The following is a 14,636-nucleotide window of genomic DNA, read 5'->3' on the forward strand; positions in this document are numbered from 1 at the left end:
CGGAACTAGAAGCCTGCCATGCTGGTCATCTTGCTCTGGTGCTCCGCTGCGACCCCGAAAATCTTCTCAACAGTGGTGACCCGGCGAACCGCCCCTTCTTCATCAGCGGCGTTCGAGGATGGCGTACTGGCAGGACCCAATTTTCGACCCGCCGCTCCCAGCGTTCCGGCCTGCAGGCGTCGGCGGGTGGTTCGCCCAACTGGGCCCGTATTACGGAACTGTCAAATCAAAAACTTGTCAAAAACTCGTCAAAAAGCCCCGCCGTAGCCGCGCTCCTATTGGTCGGCCGTGGCCGGCGGCCATGTTGCTTTCTTGCGTCATGGGTGGCTGGCGTTTACGTCACGGACATGACAGAAGTGGTGACGTGGCACGCCTAATTATGCAGGCGCATTTTGATGTTTTTTTTGACGGCTTCGAGGCGATCAAAATTGGACCGTCGAGTTTTTGACAGAAAATGGCGGCGGCGGCAGCGGTGTATGTGGCGATGGCGGCTAGGCCGGCGCGAGCAAACGGCGAAGGAGGGCATACGAAGACGCGTTTAACTTGCCGGACGAGCTGTTTCGACGCCTTTTTCGACTGGAGAGGCAGACTACGGAGTGGCTGTGCGACGAACTCTGCGATGAACTGGGAGGTGTGCGTTCGAGTGCGCTGTCGGTGCAGCGGCGGCTGCTGTGTGCACAGCGGTTATTTGCGACCGGCGGCTTTCATGCAAGCTTCGGCAGCCGACGACACCTATGTGCCACAGCTACATACGAATAAAACATGCTTATGCTGGCAAATAACTTTATTTTCCCCTGAAAATCGCACTTCGTGGTCGTCCGGTCGAGGAAAAATAAACAGACGACCACACATCACATACAACGCTTCACGCTTTGACACTTTTTTCATCGATCGTAAGAGCCGAACAACACAGACCTTAACAAGTTGGCTTCGTCGATTTTTCCGCACTTAGAACAACCGCACAATACCTTGATTTTCGTCGCCACGAAAGAAAACAGTATCAAGGCGTGGAACAGCTGTTTTCCTGCAAAGCGGCTTGTTGACGTTTTACCGCCGTCTGCGCACCCCCGCGGCAGCAAAAGTTACCCACCAGGTAATTTAATAGCCTAACTTCTTGCGCTTTTTGTTTTTCTTACTATTTTTTAGCTTTAAACATCATTTTTTGGCAAAATAAAATAATTATTATTTTTATCGCTGCGAATTTCTTTACTCTTTTAGCAAAAATTTTGCAGACGGTCCCTCTTCGTGCAGGCAAATGCTTCGGGGCGCCGCTCTTCTCTAATTGGCTGATTCCTCGTTGCGTCAATTTTGCGTCAGGCGTCGACGTCACATCGTTTCGTCATTTTGACGTCACTGTCAATAACTTTTGACAGATTTTTGACAAAGTTCCGTAATACGGGCCCTGGAGGCTGTGATGTACTTGAACGGCATTACCATCCAACCGTTTAAACACGCAGTCCTTTGCGACATCCTCCCGCCCGACCTCCTGCGTCGGCTAACCTACTCTGCCTTCGGCTGCCGGCCATACGATGAGCTGCGTGCGGCCGTCTTGGCTGACTTCGGCGCCTACTATGTTCCGCCGCCGCTCTACGGCGCAGCGGACCCGCTTTCGCCGCCGCCAGCCTCTGGCCCTGCTCCGGCCTCACTCGCGCCCACGCAGCCTTCACCAGAACCCGGCCCGCCTCAGAAGCCCCTCGCCGCCACTCCTGCACAGCGTTTCCAGCCCGGCCGTCCCTCTCGACGCCACACCAGGTGGGATCCGCATGAGCTTCGCCTCGCGTCCTGCTCCCACTACTATCCTACCCACGTCTCTGGCCCTGCCTCCTTGCGCTTCAGTGGCGTTGTCGCCACAGCCTCCTGCAGCCAAGGACGACACTGCGGCAGCAGCCGTGCCGAGGCTTCCAGCATCTCCATCTACCTCGTCACTACCGCCAACATCTCTGCAGGCCTCTGCTGTGAGGTTGAAGCCGCCGCCCGCTGATGCTAAAGAGCCCCCGACAACGACCAAGCCTGCTTGTCACACTCACAGCCCCTCAGAAGGTCCGCAGAGCACTAATTGTCATCAGGAGCAGGATGAGAAGGCCAACCCGGTGACAGCAGTAACAACATGGCGGTTGCCACCAGCCCCACTTTGCCTGAAAAGGTTCCTGACCCGGTGTCAGCGCTTGCTCTCAAGCCCGACCAGTCCGCTGATGTGGTGGGCCCTTCTTGCTCTCCGCCGGTGTTTGCATCTTCAAAGCAGCCTGACACCACTAGCTGGGCCGCCACCTCATGCCCATTCCCGGTGAGCCCATCTGTCCTTTCTATCGCGAGACGCGCCTGCAAGCCCCATCAGAGCCCTGTTGCTCATAATGCGCAACCCGCACCGCTTACCACGGCTCTCTGGGCATCTGTCAGCTTCGCAAGTGACTCTGCCTCCGCGACAGACGAGACACCCACCGAAGGTGGTGGCCTACTTGCGACATGGACGCGTTTGGACGGGCCCCATCCAGCACTGCCTGTGGTCGGAGCACCAGCGCATCACGTTCCTTTCGATGCTGACGTGCCGGACTTCTGCCCTACTCCTCCAACTACCGCTGCCAGTATCGAAGCGGCCACGGCTTTCCCGCCAGATGGCAGCCGCCCGTTGCTCACTCCGCCTACGCCTGCCTTACAGTTGCTTCGCCGCCTCGAGCACCATCTACCACACCCTCTGCGGCAACGCACTGCATACGCTCGCAAGTCTGGACGCTGGTCTATCTTCAGGCCATCCTCGAGCGCACTGTCAGCCCTACCAGTTGCCGTCAAGACTTGTTAACGGCAATCCCGTCGACATTTCCTGGGTGACTTTTCATGTCGGTTGCCCCTGTCATCACCATTCCCTTTCTGCATCCCTCGCCCGTTGAGAAGCAGCCAGGCTCGACCGCCTGAGCTTGGTTCTCCAGCCTGACTGCCTTCCCGGACTACCGACCTACACTGCAGACCCACCTGCAGACCTGCTTGCCGCCGTGGCTACTCCATCTCTGCCCCGTCGGCGCGTACATTTCGCCGTTCCATCTAGGCGGGGGACCCTGTAGTGCCCGGCGACGCTATAAAGCGCAGGTGCTGAGATCAGCGTTACCAGCCCGCGATAGAAGAAAATAAAGATGGACAGCGCGTGCTCGGAGCGCACGCCCGGCACGGGCTGTTCGGATCTAGAAGCCTGCCACGCTGGTCATCTTGCTCTGGTGCTCCGCTGCGACCCCGCAAATCTTCAACACAATGGAAACAAAAAATGGGGATGAAAGCGGTAACCTAGCCAGTGGCTACTGATGTGTCGAAGCCTGATAATTAGGAGACACTGGAGTTATCAGTGTAATGAAACATTTGGTAAAAATTTTCCCACGTTACATAAGCCATCGTTCATAGAAGAATACTGTGCAAGGTGCAAGAGTTTCTTATACTTCGCCCTGTGTTGCTTTCGTGGTGAACAAAATTCGAGGAAGTATGCGGTTTTGTATTGCATCTCCTCAGTGTACACTACAACGGTCTCGTTTGGGTGTTGTATGCGAGACTGAAGGAGCTGCTGGGCTCTCTCATTTCGCTCGACGTTTGTGAAGTATTCAGAAGCTGCTCCTTGATGGTTTCCCAGTTCTTGAGGCTAGCTTCCTCATTCTCAAACCAGATTCTTGCTGTCATGTTTCACGTTCTCAACTGCACTACAACCGAGATAACTGGTGACTGTTACTGAGCACGAATCACTCACCCAGCCATTGCAGTAGAATGACTTGATGCCAGGCTCTACGCGGGTATTCTATGGGGACCGGATGTTGACCAACTCGCCCAGACTGCAGAAAAAAAAGCACCTTATGTGAGACTCGAACACTGAACTGCATGAACAATGCAAGCTGTACCGCACATTCTGAGGCACATGGATCAGGTACAGGCGCAAAATCTGTGGAGTGGCCCTTATCATATCAGCTCTGAAAACACCTGCAGACCTTTTCACATTCGTTTTTTTCAGTGCAGCCATACTTCCTCTCGGATGTACAATCAGCGCTCTGATTGGCGGATTTTATACAGTCATCTATTGCACATTCTCCACAGTCGAACAGGCACGCGCGCTCATTCAAGCTGTAAACAGTGAAAAAGTCTGCAGATCCTTGGCATTCAATAACATAAAGGAAAAAGGCGTTAAAAAAAGACATCGTTTATACTTCATTTAGCACAGTACATATGCCTTGAAACGTATGCAATGATCAAATTAGCGACTTTTGCTATTGAAACTTCACCTTAGATAACAGATTCGGAAATAACACTGGTTACTGGCTGCCAACTCTGCTGTCATAGGTGGCAACGGGAAAATGTGTCGTAGCCAAAATACGCCGTCTCAAGAGCATGGCAAAGACACACGGTTATCTGCGCCACCAGTCTTCCGAACCGACGTTGTTGCTATTTTAGCATCTTCGTGCTTAACGCTAGAGCAGCCATTGTATGCAGTCAGTGGCCGCTTTAACTCCGATTTGTTTTTGTATGAGCACTGATGCTCAAAAGAATAATAATGCCCAACCTACTCAAGCTGTTTCAGTCAACCTTTGTATTTATTCATTTAGCACACTCCAGCAAGGATGCAAAATTTCACTGCTTTAGGCCGAACAATATATTTTACATCCGATCCCCACTTCACCCCAATTCATTCAGGGTCTTCCGAGCTGGTGGTCTGCAGTGATCGGAGGTCTCTCTGCCTGCATTGGCACTGTCTTGCACTGACACGTGGTAGCAAAGTGATTTCAGCATGTGCCAGAACAAACGCAGTTGAGACGTTTAAGGATTCACGCCAAATTAATAGCACGATCGATGGAATAGAACATACATTCTCAGTAAGATTCAAGAAGTTTGCTCAGCTTTCCCTTCTGTTTGCTGCACTGAGCAATCACTAACCTGAAATAATCGCTGTTTCCAAACTGATCGAGATATTGGGGAGTGTATATTTCCACTCATGTAATTTTGTTTTTTCTATCTCCAAGAGAAAAGGTTTAATAAATTGGAAGAGAGCTTGAATTTTTGCGCAACTACACACTTCTTTTCTTTTCTAGAGAAAAAGGAGCTACCAGCTTTAAATCCAGAATTCGTTTGCGTTCACTGTTGTAAAGTGAAGCCGTATTTAGAGGGGTGGTTGTTTATAAATTCTTTAAATACGGCATATTTCACGGCTACGTAGCAGCTAATGTGACATTTCTTTCCCACAGCATTTCTTGACAGGATCACAGTTATGCAAGCTTCGGTTTCGGTCCTTTCTGGCTCGAGTTCGTTCCTGGTCAGTGTTTATTTATTTTTATGTATTTATTTATGTATATACTGCTGACCATGTATAGGTCCAAGCAGGATGGGCACTAAGGCTAAGTCAGGAAAATCACATGGCAACTAGCAGTTTTTTACAAAAAGAGAAAAAAAACATGCATTAAGATACAAAGCGTGGCTCGCATAAAAAAATTCAGTAAAAAAGAGAGCAAGGCACTCATTCCCTTTCGTCAAACCAGGCAGTCATGTGCATACTGCGCCGTAAGGAAACTAAAGAGTAAGGATGCACTCAAAATATATGCTCAGAACTTCAGTGGGACTGCAGGTTGGCTAAGATTATGCAAGAGCATCTACTAGACAGCGGACAGGTTTTTTTCACCGCCATTTTCTCCTCACCCCGCTCGAGTAGTGTGACAAAGGCTGCAGGACTGCCCGGCCAGAACGAAGCCCTCACGCGATGCAGGTGTGCCAAATGACGCAGTCGGCATCCAGAAGAGCTCCATCAATGACCCGCTGGTGCATTCCGGGCTGCGCAGTAATGACCAAAAGTCAGGTCTCTTCGCCCCATACGTGAAGAACATAGAAAACAGCAGATGAAATGAGGCATGCTCGAAAGTCGCTAGGCGGGAACAACTGCAAAGAAGTTCGTGAAAGAAACTCTTGAAAAAGCAAACCTTATGCAACAATGAAATTGTAGTAGTTTGAGCAGCACTGTATATTGCGTCAGGAGTGAGGTATATGAAGCTATATCTTGGTACACGCCCAGATACACGCTGTGCCATGTGCATGACTATGGCAGGTGGCGCCCAGAGAGCAACTTAGGAGGCAGGTGGGCCACCTAGGTCACGTGACCTTGCGGAATCATCACAACCTGTCAACGGATAGCAAGCGAACTGCCCACTGTGGCAGGTAGCAGTTAATGAGTAATCACTCGGGAAGATCAACCTGGGCCACACAAGGCCCCCGCTGGGTGCACCTGCCATCGCAGGGCAGTGGCACATCGCTTAAAAGCTGCACCAGGAGGGGCATGAGGACTTCCAGGGATCTGTGAATACAGAGAACGAACTTCTGGGGAGTATGGGGATTGACTCATTACGATAACGCGTCATACTCTTAGGCGGAGCTAAAGTGTATCCTCCAAGTTTTTGTGAATACAGTTATGTTGGCTTTTTTTCCTCTATGTCCTGCGCACACGTGGACAAGATGCCAGAAAAGCCAGAAAAGGCAACAAAATAAACCACAAGTGTCGCAACCCTGGGTGGTTTCCACATAGAAGCCAGGACACTAAGGATCCAGGTTTCTATGTGGAAACCGCCCTGGGTCAGCTGATCTCTGAAGTTAGAGCCCATGACCGCCTAATTACACTCAAGTCACGGAGTGTACTACAACGTTTAAGGTTGTCAGAATAACCTGCACAGAGCGAAAAAAACAGTAACCTATTGGAACCGGATGCAGTCACAGAATGGCGCCGTACGGACCACCGGTGGCGGTGAGGTCTCGCTTTGGCTGTCGGAGTGTTGCTTTCGCACCAAAATTGCTAACGATTACGTTGCTTCCTAATGCGAAATTTGAGCTCGACTCATCAGCTATTTCAGCTTTTCGATAGATTGAGGCTGAACGCCAACTTTCTCAATCACACTATAAAATGAGTCTCTCCGCGCCTTCAAGAGTGTGGAAATTGGCGTTGGGGTTAAGCTCAAAAGGGTTTTAACCGCACAGTATAAGCAAATGCATACGGACGCCATTTGTATATTAATACTGTGTCGATGCTTTTACAATACCACGGACAGCGACGCCGCTTTATAAATATGCAGTGCGGCAAAGTGAACTCAACGCGCTTTAAAAGGAGTTTTGACATTCAATATTTCGAGCGACACTGGCGATCAAAAAAAACAAAAACAGAAGTCACCTTTCATGTTTATTCGTAGTATGATTTCGGCCCCTAAAACCAAAAATAAAAAAGTTTATTGCTTGTGTTTAGACACCTAATCGTCTTTTGATTCACAACAAACAAACTGGCGATTGAAAGAAACGGGAGCAGAGCGCTGTCTACATGCTCTGGTGTTCGTATTTTTTTCATTAAACTTTTATTTACGTGGCAACAAAAGACACTGAGTCATTCATGAAGCACTCGAGGACGACCACGCCTTTATTTTACCACTCACCAACAAGGTAAAAAGCGCGCTGATAGATGGCACGTTTCTTTTCATTGCCGCTGCACTATTATTCCCCCTGCTGAGCGGTTCACGTGCACAGAGTGCATCAGTGTATCTCTCACAGTTATACCGATAAAAATCTGAAAACGATAAAAAAGTCACCTTGCATATCTGACACCTACCTATTCTGTCTATCTATTCTGATATTTTACCTAAACGTTCTTATCTGTAAATTTTTGGTTATGTGCGGGGTTTGATGACCGGAAAGCGCACATAGGCTACAAAAGATGCCATAGTAGAAGGCTCTGGAATACTTTGTACCACCCGTAATTCTTGAAATTTCACTGCCAGCGGACGGGTGTTTCTGCCTCTAGGCCTCAGCGAAATGTGACTGCCTCAGCCGGGGTTGCCGGTAAGGAAGTTTACGCTCGCAGAGAATTAAGCGGCAAATGCCATACAAATTGTTAATAATTTTCACCTTAACGAGAAAAAAAAACGCCTCCGTTTATAAAGAGAACGCCTTTTATCTTGCTATGCGAATCATTCTGTAGATGGCAGACAATGTCCTATTGTGGGCCAAGATGATAGCACTTCGAGTCTTAAAACAAGAATGCATCAGAAAACTTTATGCCTGCATTGGAAGCCTGCAGTGCAGAAACTTTTGTAGCGTGAGTTACACTGGCCGTGGATGAGCAGTTTTACATGAGCGTGGATGAGCCAAGCTGCGCATACGAAGAGGAGCGAGTGACCTCACAGCTGCGCAGCTGGTGCGCCGGAGCCGACAGGAAGAAGGAGAGGATGATGAGGAACGACAGCCAGGCTACAGCCATGGAGATGGAAAGGAAAGCCGGTGCTGAGCGGCGCAGAAGAGCGGAAAAGTTGAGTTCGCCGGATCCCCAAGTGGCTGCCTGGCAGTTAGCGGTTAACAAGAGGAACAACGAACAGTCTGAGGCCAAGCGCGCAGCGGAGACGCCAGAGCAACGAGAGGAATGCCCAGGAAAGCGGCGTCGCCAGGAGGCTGAGCGGTGTGCCGGGGCCTCTCAGTACCAGCCTCAAGACGATGTCAAGATTCTCCGGTCGACGGACTATACAGTGAAACTGAGTGAAAGTGCCAGTGCGACTCTCGCCTTTCAGGCCGACTTTGCGAACCATCCGTTTGGATATGTATGCAACATGTGTCAAAGACTATGGCACTTAAAAGACTTGGCGCCGGTAAAGCCCGAGTCACACTGCGGGAACACAACAACGACATGAACCAAACATGTTCGCAAGCGAGCCGTCAACAAGTCGCCCAACCAACTTGTCCCACAACTTCTTGTCACACTGCACGAACGGCAGGGAAACGAGACAAGTTGCTGGGGTGCTCCCTCGGTATGACAGCTTCCGGGAACCGGAACAACAAACAAACAGCGTTCGTGGACACGGTTGGCGCTGTTCGCCGGCCGGACGAATTTCCTGGCGACACCGCACGAACAAACCAAGCACTTTGCGGTGATTCACCGCTTTTGTGCCTTTCGTGCTTGGAAACTTCGTTTGCAAAGTGCAAAAAAGAGCGCTTCCTTTCGTTGGAATGCTGTCTGCTGCGGTACGGCGTCTTGCAGGCGGGTGCATACAGACGGGAAGGCTGCCCTGGCCACCGTCGGCTGGCAGGTGCGGCCGCCGTGGAGAAGCACGTTCGATCCCCGTCGCATTCTTGTGAGCAAGCGTACACTTCTGACGAACGCGGTTCTGTAGGGAGCCAAAAGGAATGTCCTGTTCCAGGGACTGCCTCGGCTGCGAGTTCCAGAAGTTTCTTGACGGCTTTGTGCGCGAGAACCACCCGAGCAGGAGCCGGCATACGAGCGTGCCAGTTGCTCGCGTGAACATGCTGCCGTCGTACTCGTGCCGCCAGGAAAGTGACCTGATCGCGATGATTGGAGAGAGGCGTTTTCCATGGGATATAACAGACCCAAAATATCAACGGTGTGATCTGAAGGAATCTGTTTCAAGAGATCGCTAGTTGGGACTGTATTTCACAGTTGAGCGCGAGTTACCAGTTACCTGTCCTGCTATTTTTGAACTTGAGATGAAGAAGAAAGCAGTGCTGCATTTTTTCTTTGAGATAGCAATCAGAATAACTTTACTGGGTTCCCATTTTATTGCAAGAATGATGCGTACAATTATATCTTTTTTTAGTACTCTCAGAGCGTGGAACAAACTCGATGAATCTGCCGAGATTGTGGCGTGATTTGTACTGACCGGCCGGGTTGATAATGCATTGTGGAACAGCAGCGCAAAACACAAAATGTGTAGAAGTAGACACAGGCCACAGAAAGTAGACGCATGTAGTCCGTGTTTAATTCTTTCGAATGAAGTTTTCGAAAACGCCTTTCTCAGGCGCCCTTCTCAGCCAGTCGATCATCCAGCGCGGTTTCTCTGCGGTGGCGGCTGGTCGGCCGAGTCAGAATCGAGCAAGCTGCACCTCAGCCGCCGCGCACGATCATAGTTAGTCCGGCATTCTGCAAAACAGCCAGTAGCTACGACAGCGCAAGGTGTCTCCAGTTTCCGCGGCTGTGCACACGCACGGAGGAGAGCGCGCGAGCGAAGGCAGAGAAGCGCCGGGGAACGCGATTGAGGTGGTTTTTCCGGTGTGACAGAGTTTGTGAACAAGCGGCGCACATTTGGCCAACACAGGCTGGCGGCAGACAGCGACATGTTTACCCTCTGTTCGTGTTGACGTGGTGTGACAGGATCGCCAACCCGACGAAAACACTGTTTTGTCGGACGGGTTGGCGGACTGTTTCCGCAGTGTGACTCGGCCTTAAGTAGTGATATGGGTGAAACGTTGTTTGGTGGCGTCCGAGTGGAGCAAAAAAGGTGGAGCCGTGAAGAGGGTTTGTACGACATGCAAGAACTGTCTCGTTAAGCAACGAACCTGTCGCTACCACCACTTAGCTTAAAGTATGGTTGAGGTGTCCACTGTTCCAAGAGGGCAATTATGCGCCTTCCCTCCGGTTCAGGTGTCCACCGAGATGTGGACACCTTGTCCTAACCTCATGCTATGTATATCCTGGCATAGCGGAGCTAAGCGACTGCCAATTTTTTTTCGTGGTATACAAAACTTGCGCCCAATTTGCACACCGGGGCTTTCGCGCAGACGACGAGAAAATGACTGCGACGTTCCGAGCGGGACAGCCGTAATCTGGACCTAGTGGAGATGCACCAGGCCAGCACTGCATATGCAACCAGAGCGACTAACTAATCTTCCACCAGAAGAGAAAGAGCACCTATGCCCACAGAGTTGGAGGTGGGATGTAACTATTCGGGTAGCTTAGTGTAGCAGGATCCTTTGCACTTTTTCGCGCTCGAGATGCGTGTTATTTTATGTGGTTTATCGCGTATGGGGGGTTCAACGTCCCAAAGCGACTAAGGCTATGAGGGACGCCGTAGTGGAGGGCTCCGGTTAATTTCGGCCACCTCGGATTCTTTAACATGCACTGATATCGCACAGCAACTGGGCCTGAAGCCGTCTTCCATGTTATACTATTTTTTCCTTTCTGTTTTTGGTGCCAAAATTAAGTTTCTAGAAAGAGGTCAGAAGGTGCTCTCACAGCACAGGCGGTGTATTGGGCCCTCCTACTAGGAGATATGAGCAATGCAAAGATCGCACTTTACTTCAATGTTATTTCTGGATCTTTATAATCGAATAAAACCGTAAAAAATATAATCTGACATAATTAGTATTCACTATTGGGATTAAGTGACTTACTAAAAGTAAATCCGGTCGTTTATAATCAGCTTTATAAATATTAATAAAGAATATTTTAAATTTAGATCGCATTCAACTAAGTTAATGCACTGTATGGCAATAGGCTGGGATAATGAAGATGCAATGCATTCCTCCCGTGAGCCTGGCAAATGATGTAGCCAATCTGAACACACAAAACATGCCGCAAGGAATGCCACAGCAAGCTGTAGCCACACTACGTGTACCTAATGTACTAAGAATAGATTGAACGCTCACTCCTGTGTTCAATCGAATTTCGGAAGGCGTCTGTTCTGTGTATTGCCGATGCCAATGGAAGAATTTAGTTACTGTGAGTAGAGTTATGGGACGCCTGTCGGTCGACACACGTCACGTATGAGCGTGGCAGACGCGTGCCACAGTACGTCACAAGCGTTCACTCATTGTCACGGACGCCCGGCGGACACCCTGCATGACTGGAGTTCGTTTCAGGAATCTCCGCATGCTGGTATCATATTGGTACCGCACTGCTTTCTGAGCTCTTAGCATATCATGTACATTGGAGTTAATGCTGAATGCGTTAATGCATAGATTGATAAAAGTTGCGTTATGAAGGCATGTGGCTCTCTTATTTACCTTCGCATTGCTGACGGAGTGCTTGTGGAACATCCTTGAAACGTGCGGTTACCTAATTTGCCATTGTTGCAGCAAAATATATTAGTTGCAATACCGACTTGGATGCAGCTTTTACGCAACAACGAAAGCAGTTCATTCGGTCGAAAAGCAGTCGGAGTCGTTGTCGGTGGCACCACGCGTCGGAAAAAATTGTATCATGCCAACTGTTTGCCACAGAATGTTCCGGATGGTGCCATACGATTCAGCGTTTCGTGCAGCATGTACATAATTGTTAAGTTAGAACCTAGCTCGCGGCAGAGATTCCAACCGATGACCTTTGAAGTGAGACTGTTACTTACTGTGTCATTTCCATTTCTCAAAAAAATTTCGAAGTGTCAAACAGGCAAGGTGTCGCGCCGAACGGGCGATGGAATTACGTGGACACCCTGGCAGTACTGCAAGACGCTGTCGTCATCCACTCTTAAACGTGTCCTCTAAATTTTTTCAACCGGAAAAGTGCAATGTAATTACCACGTCATGTACTTTGTAGTGCTTGCCTTGAAACCTGCGAGACCGAGCTTTTAGTGAATTATCGCACGTGCTCGCGCAGCCGACAAAAGCAGTGATTTATCTGTTTTCTGCAGTCTATGGAACCCGAGAACCACCTGCCACTCGGGATCACTGTTGCTGGCGCGGCAGCGGGCCCATCCTGTAATAGTTAAGTTGCTTGCTACAACAGGAACTCTGTTGTTGTGGCCAGAGTTACGTTCTCCCATTGTCTGGGATTATACGACAAACTACGCGTATAGAAAATCGGGTAGATTCAGTGTTATCCAGTTCGATGAGCATCTGCAGATGATATGCATGTGAGCTTAGTGCGGAGGCGAAGTGTCGATGGAAAGGTCAGTAGAGCTCTTTTGTTCATCAGATGGACGCTAACATGTCTAGCAATTTCTGGCAAACATTTTCAAAATTGGAAAGTTTTAAGATACTTTTACAGAAATATTGAAGGTAACAGTCCATACTTCTGATATGTAGCAACATTTTTCTTTTAAAATGTTTCCATTGATGCATCAAACATTTAAGGCTCCCTCAGAGAACCAATGGTGAATGCTTTTGAGGATAGCAAAAACGTTAAGAGAAAAAAATTCAAACTGCCACCGGGTTATTTCTGAATATATTGATTGTTGTAGTTAAATCTTTCATTATCTGAAAAAATTGCGTTCATAAAAGGTTCCCCACTCAAAAATGCTTTTGTCCAGTATTGTTGGGTACGCAATACACTGCAGAACTGTAAAGATAAAAACACTGCTTTCACCAAGATTATGAAGGGTGGCCATGACCACCTGGTTATACAAGCATACTCGAGAGTTTCGAGAGAGGTTTTGGCAGCTCGGATCTCCGAAGCTAGGCTATTATCAGTATCCATTTGCAAACGATGGTGCCGCAGCCTTCTTCGACCTTTTGAGACCTGTGATGCGGCGATTTCGATCAAATTTTCTCACATATAAATGCACGCATTCATGACAAACAACAAAGCCAGAAGGAGCCGGGTTCATAGTCTCTTCACAACTGCTCACACAATTCAAAACTACCGTCTACGTCTCATTTAGAAGGGTGTTTCACTTCGCGGGAATCTTCCCTCTGGTTACCACTCATAACAATATGCACCAGGGAGCAGACCTCACAGAGGAGTCCTCGACATCTTACTTACGTACAATGGCGCAACCGTCGTTCCATGGTGCTGCGATAACGTCATTTTCAGCCGAAAGCCTTCCTTTGCCCAAAAGTGGCGTTCGTCCGATAAGACAGATCCATAGCCAATCCAACACTAGCCACACAACAATCAATACCTTGGCTAAACTGGCTCATGAGTGGTGTCCGCAAAAACGAAATAAAACGAAACAATTAAAACAAAGAAAATAAAAAACGAGCAACACAACAAATTGAAGGAGAAAAAGAAGAGAGGTAAAGGCTTTCGCATTTTTGCTCTTAAGCAGACTTAAATGCAATCGTAATTTTTTTGCTCCTTGAAGTACGAATTACAGGAAAAGCAAGGAGGAGAGCTCCTCTCTGCTACGTTGGTCTAGAGAGGCAAAGGCTCACCGTTCGCTTTCCTCGATGACGGCTTGTGTGTACTCGCCACTCTGCGTGGACATGTTATTCGATCTCCGTTGGCTTGAGCGACGCTGCGAAGCTCAGTTGGCGCTGTCGTCTGTCCTGGCTGACACCAGGTGGCGGGGTATGCCTGGGTTTTTTGGTGCCTCCGTTTCCATGACAACGAAAAATCCGCGTCCATCGGCTTTGCTGCAACAGTGCCTGATATGCAGAGAAACGTAGTGCTATTGAAAAGTTCCTCTGTATTGCTTTATGTCGTTGTCACAAACATGCGATGCCATGCAACCTGATGTGTAATACCAACGCCTATCAAGAACTATTACCGTTAAAAGTAGCATATTGTTATTTCACTTGCACTTCCACTAACAATACATGGTGAAGTGCAGTCTTAAGTCTCTTTATTACAAAGACGAGTTTCCACAAAGTGGCAACTGAAGCACAAAGCGTGCAACCTATTTTAAGCATACCGGACAATTTTACGTGTGGCACAACCAAGCACAGCACAGCGGCTAAATCGCGTAAAGAACGCAGTGTGCCTCATCGAGTCTTACATGTGAACCTATGCGTTGTGCTGAATCATGCAGGCTTTAATCTAGCCGTGAGCTTGGCGCATGATAGCCTCACATGCCTATGCGCCACTGAAAGCACCACAACGCGAGAGCCATTACAACGTCAATGTAGCCAAGATGTGATTCCGGCCGTGTTAAAGAGGACTAAATTATGCTAGAATGTGTTGCCTTAATTACGACCATTCTGAAATGACG

At 48.9% G+C, this 14,636-nt stretch overlaps 1 long non-coding RNA gene across 1 annotated transcript; it reads right to left on the reverse strand.

Annotated features, from left to right (window-relative positions):
* Positions 1–3,625: 3,625 nt before the first annotated feature.
* On the reverse strand, positions 3,626–13,996 carry LOC149347579 (uncharacterized). Its single transcript, XR_016292150.1, has 3 exons — positions 13,861–13,996; positions 5,656–5,787; positions 3,626–3,806 (listed from the first exon to the last, which is right to left on the reverse strand). It is a non-coding gene; the product is annotated as an uncharacterized LOC149347579 (long non-coding RNA).
* Positions 13,997–14,636: the final 640 nt, after the last annotated feature.

Source organism: Amblyomma mixtum, chromosome 4, assembly GCF_055824585.1.
Source record: "Amblyomma mixtum isolate Tamu chromosome 4, ASM5582458v1, whole genome shotgun sequence".
Taxonomy (NCBI): domain Eukaryota; kingdom Metazoa; phylum Arthropoda; class Arachnida; order Ixodida; family Ixodidae; genus Amblyomma; species Amblyomma mixtum.